Raw genomic sequence first — 7,914 nt, 5'->3', positions numbered from 1 at the left:
GTGTGCTTTTGCAAGCAAGCACACAAAATAAAATTAAGCCCGGTGAATAGTAGTTAGTGTGCTTTTGCAAGCAAGCACACAAAATAATAAAAATAGACACGGTGAATAGTAGTTAGTGTGCTTTTGCAAGCAAGCACACAAAATAAGCCCGGTGAATAGTAGTTAGTGTGCTTTTGCAAGCAAGCACACAAAATAATAAAGAGACATAAGCCCACGGAATAACAATTAGTGTGCTTTTGCAAGCAAGCACACAAAATAACTGCTAATGTTGCCAAATAGCTGTGTGCTGAGCTATCAACCTTATAAACCCTTCTTGTATCATTTTGTAAGGAACTGAATGTAACAGCTTGAACCTTTAACAGGCTGAAACTGAGAACTATCACAACTTTAAACCACAACTTATAAGAGAAGTGAACATAGTCAACGGGACTTCACCTGATGGTCTTTGGACTACTGTTTGATTTCCATCTGGTACTTTTGGAGCCAATATTTGACCATATTTGGACAAAGTGGAACTGACTAAGAAACTGAGGACAGTATGCATGCCCGTCTATACTGGTTGTTGGTTCCATAATTCAAATAAACTAAAAGAAGTTCACACCCATTGCTGCGGTTTATTCTGATTGATCACCATAAAGACACTCTTCAATCACAAAGTATCCCCACCCTAAAACATACCCTGCTTTATCATCTTTTTTTTTTTTTTACTCTGAATAGGCCATGATTTACAAAATAAACATCATGCTGTGAAAAAAGAAGACTTGGAATTAGTGACTGAGAACATAAACTCATTATGAAAATATTTATTGAGGTAATAAATTAGGTGAGAAGTATGGCCATTTTCTCATAGACTTCTATACAATCTGACTTCTTTTTGCAACCAGTGGAGTCGCCCCCTGCTGGACGTTTGATAGAATGTTGGTTTAAGGAACTTCACTTCTTTTATCCAGTCTACTGTCACAATCAGGGCTGAAGGTCGTATATGGGGTATACATGGTGATGCATTCACTGCCTGATGTTCCCACTGAAGTGTATTATAACACTGATGTGACCACTTTGAATAGAAAAAAATCTATTGTAGAATATATATATAAAATCTAAATAGAATCAGGACAGTCAATCATAATTTATACTTTTAACCTGAAAGTGTTACATTTCCTTCTAAAAACCACCAGCAGTGTCATTTTCAGCTCTTATTTTCCTTCAAGGGCTGTCTCACTTGGCTTATTCACATGTTTTCCCACATCACACTCCTGCAGTGCCAAGGACAGTGCTCTCACTAGTTTCAGAGTTAATATGACTGGCCAGGTTGACAGAAGATCAGTGTATCTGTCACCAGTGACTCCCTGTCCATGTGATATCTTGCCAACACATCACTCACATTAACCCTCGGCACTTTTTCCTCTTCAGACCTGCAGTCTTTTAATGGACAAAAACAGAGAAAAGGGCTGTTGAAACAGTGTAAATCACTTTTGGTCTGGAACAAACTGTCTGAAAGGAAGTTCTTTAATAAAAGAATTTCTCAGAGATGTGTGTGGGTCGGAAGTTACGCGGGGCACCTCCGAGTGTACGGGGGTTAGCACAACAGCTCAGACCTCCTGCACACTTTCATGTGGCTGTTTCAACATCCCTCCATCCCCTCCACCCTTCCCCACTCCACTCTCTTAAACAAATCCTCTTCTTTATGACAAGCTCACACACACACACACACACACACACACACACACACACACACACACACACACACACACACACACACACACACATTCTTGTACTTCTATCTTTGTGAGGACCCTCATTGGAATAGTGAATTCCCTAGCAAGGTTATAATAGTTTTGGATTTTTCATTAGTTTTAGTTTTAATTTTTTTTGTGAATTTTTGTTTTCAAATTCAGTTAGATTTTTTTAGAGTGAGTTTGCTAGTTTTAGTTTAGTATTTATTTATTTATTTTTTAAGTGCTTCAGTTTTAATTTAGTATTTGTTAATTGTAGTTTTTTGTAATGGGGTATTTGTTGGGTGGGAGTTTAAAAGAGGTCACAGTAAATTTTGCCTTGATTTCCTTTGCCTTATCCATCTTCATTATGTATGAAAAAAGTTGACAAAGACAAAAACGAAAGACATTTTCACTATAATTTTAGTTAGTTTTGTAACCACACAAAACAGTTTCAGTTAATTATCATTTTTTGTAACCTTAACCCTAAAACAAAGTCTGAAATCTCAAAAAAGCCTTTAAAGAAGTGAGGACCGCCGAAATGTCCTCACTTTGCAAAAATGTCCTCACTCTGTTGGTTAAAAACCTGTTCTGGTCCTCACTATGTAGGAAGTACAAGAACACACACACACACACACACACACACACACACACACACACACACACAGAGAGCCCCGGGGCAGAGCTGTGACCTCTCCAGACTTTGACCCTGTGTGGGTGAAACAGTCAAAGTCCTCTTGGACCCAGATGTCCTCTTGGCTTTTAAAAGCTCACAGTCTCTCTTTTTACTTTCTTTTCTCCCCTTCTCTTCCTCGCTCGCTCTCCTTTCCCTGCAGCCCCTCTGGAGACTCAGTGATAACCAGGGTAGACGGGAGGAGGAAGGGAGCGGAGGAAAGAGGGATGGAGGGAGGGGGGCGGCGGTGGTGAGAGGGAGTTGTGATGTCCCGACTCAGGGATATTTAATCCTCTCTGTGAGGGGCGAGCGTCTCTCTCCCTCTGTTTGGCTTTGGGAGATCAAAGAGGCAGTTCAGATCCTGGCGAGATCGCTCGCTCTCTCCTCCTGAGTGGACCAGACACACACACACACACGCTTAAGTACTTGGGGTGACTGGCGAGGACGTTGGTGGTGGTGGTGGTGGTAATGAGGCAGTGATTGATGGGACTTTATGCTTCTTTACTGCACTGTCTTAAACCACCAGTATATGACTGCGCTCCAAGTAAAATCAAATCTGTGTGCAGAAGAAAAATGGCTGGTTGAGACAGAGAAGAAGACCCACACTTGGCTTCTATCAACAATATCATGTGATTTCGTTTCGGGTTGAATTTTAGCTTCATCTCCGTAGATTTAGTTAAAAAGTTAACTTTGTGCTCCAGCCGGCTCCCCCTGTGACTCAGAGGCTTCTTCTTTTGGCACTGACACAATCAAACAAACCTGCAATTAGTCAGTAAGTGGTATTTGCATTCATCTGCACCAAATACAGTTTTGTTTTAGAGTATACTGTTGGCGTCTGGCCATAATGTTAATGTGGAGAATGCATCCTTTTTTCTGCTTTGGCCCTCCACCCACACCAAGTTCATAATTCATCCAGCAGAGACACATTGTTCTCCAAAATGAAAATATTAAAACATTCTGGTCCCACATTGTCAAAAGGGAAAGGTGAGTTTTTTAAGAACACAGATGTCTGACTGTCAGATGTCAGATCACTTGGTCCTTTTTTTTAAGAAACCTGACATTTTGGTCCACTACATTTCTTTTTACAAGAATAGGTCAAAACCTGGTAAATGGCTGGCTGCATTTGGTCATTGTGATTTTGTTGCATTGTGTTACAGGAATAGTTAATGGTAATGTCTATGATATGAATGTTTTGGATATAAGTAGTTAGCTTTTGTCCCGGTGATACAAACAAGTAATAATATGCTTGATGATATAATAAACCTTTGAGGAACAATAGCACTTTTTCACCACCCTGTGCTAATAATAACCTTCAAAATGAAATAAATGAAGTAAAAGCACTTGAGCAGCCCCACCAGCCCGAACATAGTGCGACCTGTCTCTCACTCACTCAGTCAGTCACATACATAACCTTGTGTAGGACTGACCTCAACAGTCAGCCAAAAACTCCATAAAGCAGAGGTGTGCCTTTGGCCTAGTGGTAGCATGTAATCAATTGTTTCATTCTGGTTGGCATCCTCTGTTGCATATCGCCGCATGAACGACTCTATATCAGACAATGTATATAATTTACAAATGTGTGTGTTATTTCAGCACAGCAGACAGCACTGTAGATTTATCAATAGACAGCACAGTTCAGCTCCTGATGTTTACGATGTGGCCAGAGATTATAACAACACAAACCTCAGTTAAAGGCTCAATGACTCAGGCAGACTAAACCCAACAGCTGGTTTTGCTGCTACTAGGGGATGGAGAGGTTGGATGATAGGTCAACAAGAGTGATGCATTCTGGTCATTTTAATGCTAACTTTCTAAACTAAAGTTGTGTTTCCATGTAAGTCGAAGCTAATTTTGAAAAGTCGCATGAAAGAAAATTCAAATTAGTGACGTTTCCATCAACTGCATTACATTTACATTTACATTTAGTCATTTAGCAGACGCCTTTATCCAAAGCGACTTACAGGAAGAGTAAAAGCAAACAATCAAGGTATAGTGCAATAAGAGCTATTAGTGCATCAATAAGTGCTAGTGACAATTCTTTGAGGAGTAGAATTATCGTGTGGAGCTAGGAGAGAAGATGCTCTCTGAAGAGCTGGGTCTTCAGGAGTTTTTTAAAGGTAGAGAGGGACGCCCCTGCTCTGGTTGGAACTGGTAGTGTGTTCCACCAGCAGGGAGCAAGAAGTGCAAAGAGTCTGGATTGCCTTGGACCAACGGGGGGTAGAGCCAGGCGCCGTTCATTGGAAGAGCGCAACGGTCGTGAGGTAGCATATGTCTGAATCAAGGTTTATAGCAAATAAACAAAGCTGCACAAACGTACTTTCATCAGAAGGTGGCGGTGTACTGTATTGCTGTAGGTTAATCCGTCAGTAGAAGAAGAATTGGGCAACCTATATTTGTTTTTCATGTCAGCTCGTCTTGACCAGCAGAGAGGAAACAGCTGATAAGTCATGTGAGCTAAATGTGAGTTAAAATTTTTATATGTTAGAACTTATTCAGAAAAGTTTCCATCTCCTGTTTAGAGCATTAACTATTTAAAAAGAGAAGACAAAAACACCTTAAGCCAGCGTAAAAAAAATGTATGCGCATTTTCTAAAGTTTGATTGAATTTTTGTGTTTCCATCAAGCTTTTCTCATGCAAATCTTCAAAATGCGCAGAGAAATTATTTTATGGAAACACGACAAATGATGGTTGACATGTTAAATATTATACCTGCTGAACATCAGTGTTTTAGCTTTGTCACTGTGAGCACATTAGTCAGGTGTCAGTTCCTTTTCTCTCTTCCACTGCAGAATGTGCCGTCTCAGCTGAAGCCTTTCATTGGTTTCCAAAAAGAGGATTGTCTGCAATTCTAGTAAAGGCTCAGCTCACTTGGAACCTCGACCAAGGTGGGACAAGAAAAGTACCAGGTACTATCCACAAGTTTTGCTAATAGAAAACCCCCCAAAAAGTGTTAGTCTGCATTTGTCTTTCTTGAAAAGTAACAAAAACACTGGGAAATTGTTAAAAAACCCAATGTGGATTTAGGAATTCATAGCTGATCTGTATAGTTGGTGGTCTATAGGATCAGGTGTTATCCCTGGTAAATCCTAAGAACTTGGCTCAGAATTAATCATGTTAAACAACTCTGTGAATGTACTCATCAAAGGCGAAGCGCTTTATTGTTGAATGCAATAATGTTTCTTCAAATCTAATGCCTTAAAACGAGTTTCACACCCATCACAGTCCTGCCAAGTGTTTATAATATTACTTAAAAGATATTCTCTGAGTCATGAAGTGAGTACATTTCAGCGCTTTCTGTTTCATCACCCTGGAGGAGTTTGTTAACAGTGGGAGCTATAAACCGTATAGCTGGCGATAACAAAAGTGATGATTCCAATGTTTCCTTTCTATTTGTATTTTAATTTTATACCAATCCCCTGAAACTCTCTCTCTCTCTCTCTCTCTCTCTCTCTCTCTCTCTCACACACACACACACACACACACACACACGAATGTAAACCCACGGCTCCCCTGCCACTCGGCTTCTGAGGTTTGCAGGTCTCTGATAGGAAGCCTCTGAAATGGAAAAGAGATAAGAGTAAATAAACAAACAAATACAATAAAACCGAATTTGTGCTGGTTCAGTGCACACAGAGGGAGAGGGGGAGAGGGAAGTGGAGGGAGTGTGCCGTGCAAGGCCCGACGACGAACCCCACAAAGATGCATTCTCTATAAAGCAAAGCAAGGTAAATACCTAAGTGAATTCATGCAACTTCCATTTATTCAGTGGAATCTGTTGAGACTGTGCACTGATAGAGGGAGACACCATTTGGCTCTCTAACAATGGAGCTATCAGTTACTGCCTCTGTGTTCCCTCGATATGATCTCCGTCCATTTTATACAACTGAATCGCTCCAGAGAAAAAAAGAAGAAGCATTTGATTTCCATCACAATAATGTTATATGGTGTTGTCAGCTAATTCTCAATGGCACAACAAGCTTCCTTTCTCTCCTTGTCGATACGTTAGCGGAGGAAACCAAATGTTCTGCACAGCCAGTCTGCCTTTAAAGCAGTGCCACGGGCTTTGATGTGCGCCCACACCAACACGCCACTCCAACAGCCTTTCTTCTCAGATGTTGCTTAATTACACTATCATAGTCTGTTAATTACCTTATCAGTGGTGCATAATCCCATGGTCAGTGTGTGAACACCATGTATCAAAGCAAAGCGAGTGGCTTTCATGTGGTTTTTTGGTCCTGATTAGTGAATTATGTGGCTCCAAACTGAAATGTAAAGAATGATAAGATATGGTGGTTTAGGCTTCATATTGAACATGATTTTTGATTAACAGTTAAGTGCAGAGAGTGTTGTCTGCAATTCCAAATGAATAATCTTGATAATTGAACTCAACACGCAAATAAACATCTCTCTGGCCCAGTGGTGGAAAAAGTATTCAGATCCCGTACCTAACTAAAAGTACTAATACCACACTGTAAATTACTCCACTAAAACTAAAAGTCCTACATTCAGAACTTAAAGTATCAATAGTAAAATGGCTCGTTATGCAGAATGGACCCACTCAGATTGTTTATTACTACATTATTCATATTGATGCTTTTATGTAAGCAGTGTTTTAATTTTGTAAAGACAGGGCTCATTTCATTACTTAATATACTGCTATAAGATTTATTTCTTAAAATGTCTAATCGCCATACATTGATGATATGGTTTATGATATATTCTACCTGAAAAGTAACTAAAGCTGCAGCTAAATGTAGTGGAGTAAAAAGTACATTATTTGCCTCAAAATTGCACACAAGTACAGTACTGGAGTAAATGTACTTAGTTACTTTCCACCACTACCTCTTGTCAGTGCTCTTTCTTAACGTTAGCATGTGTCAGATTTACCTTTTCTCTCCCATGGTCTTTCCTCTGTCCTGTGCATGAGGAGGAACACGTTTGAGTCATTTTATTTTTCCTCACTTACAGAGCCAGGGCAGTGTATGAACACTGAATTGTTTTCAGCACACACAGAACGGACAGCTTGCGGTGTGTGAAGGGATATTTGCTCGATTTGACAAACAGTGTATCTGATTCGAATCACTGACTCCACCTTAAAGGGCAGCATCTTTGGTGTCAGTAGGGAAGGCTGGCATTGTACGTTCCTGCAAATCACAGAATTTTTTAACCTGCTGTAACTGCTTCTCATTCCCTCTTGTGATGGTAATAAAGCATTGAAAAAGATTGAGACCATTAACTCATTAGCAAAATGTTTACTGAGGTAATAAATCGAGTGAGAAGTAGACTCATTTTCTCATACACTTCTTTTTTCAGCCAGTGGAGTCGCTCCCTGCTGGCCATTTGAAAGAATGCAGGTCCAAGGACCTTAATTTAATTAAATTCATATTTGTGAATTCAAAGCAACAACTACTTGATTATATTAAGGCACCAAAACAACACTACAACTACTAATTTAGTTTTTTGTCTCCCTATAGGCCAGCCTGTACAAACCACAGTGTCTAAATATATAACACTTTCTTAGTATTGCA

The sequence above is a fragment of the Centropristis striata genome, chromosome 12 (assembly GCF_030273125.1).
Source record: "Centropristis striata isolate RG_2023a ecotype Rhode Island chromosome 12, C.striata_1.0, whole genome shotgun sequence".
Classification (NCBI taxonomy): domain Eukaryota; kingdom Metazoa; phylum Chordata; class Actinopteri; order Perciformes; family Serranidae; genus Centropristis; species Centropristis striata.
The sequence above is the reverse complement of the archived record's forward strand: the minus strand, read 5'-3'. Positions refer to the sequence as shown.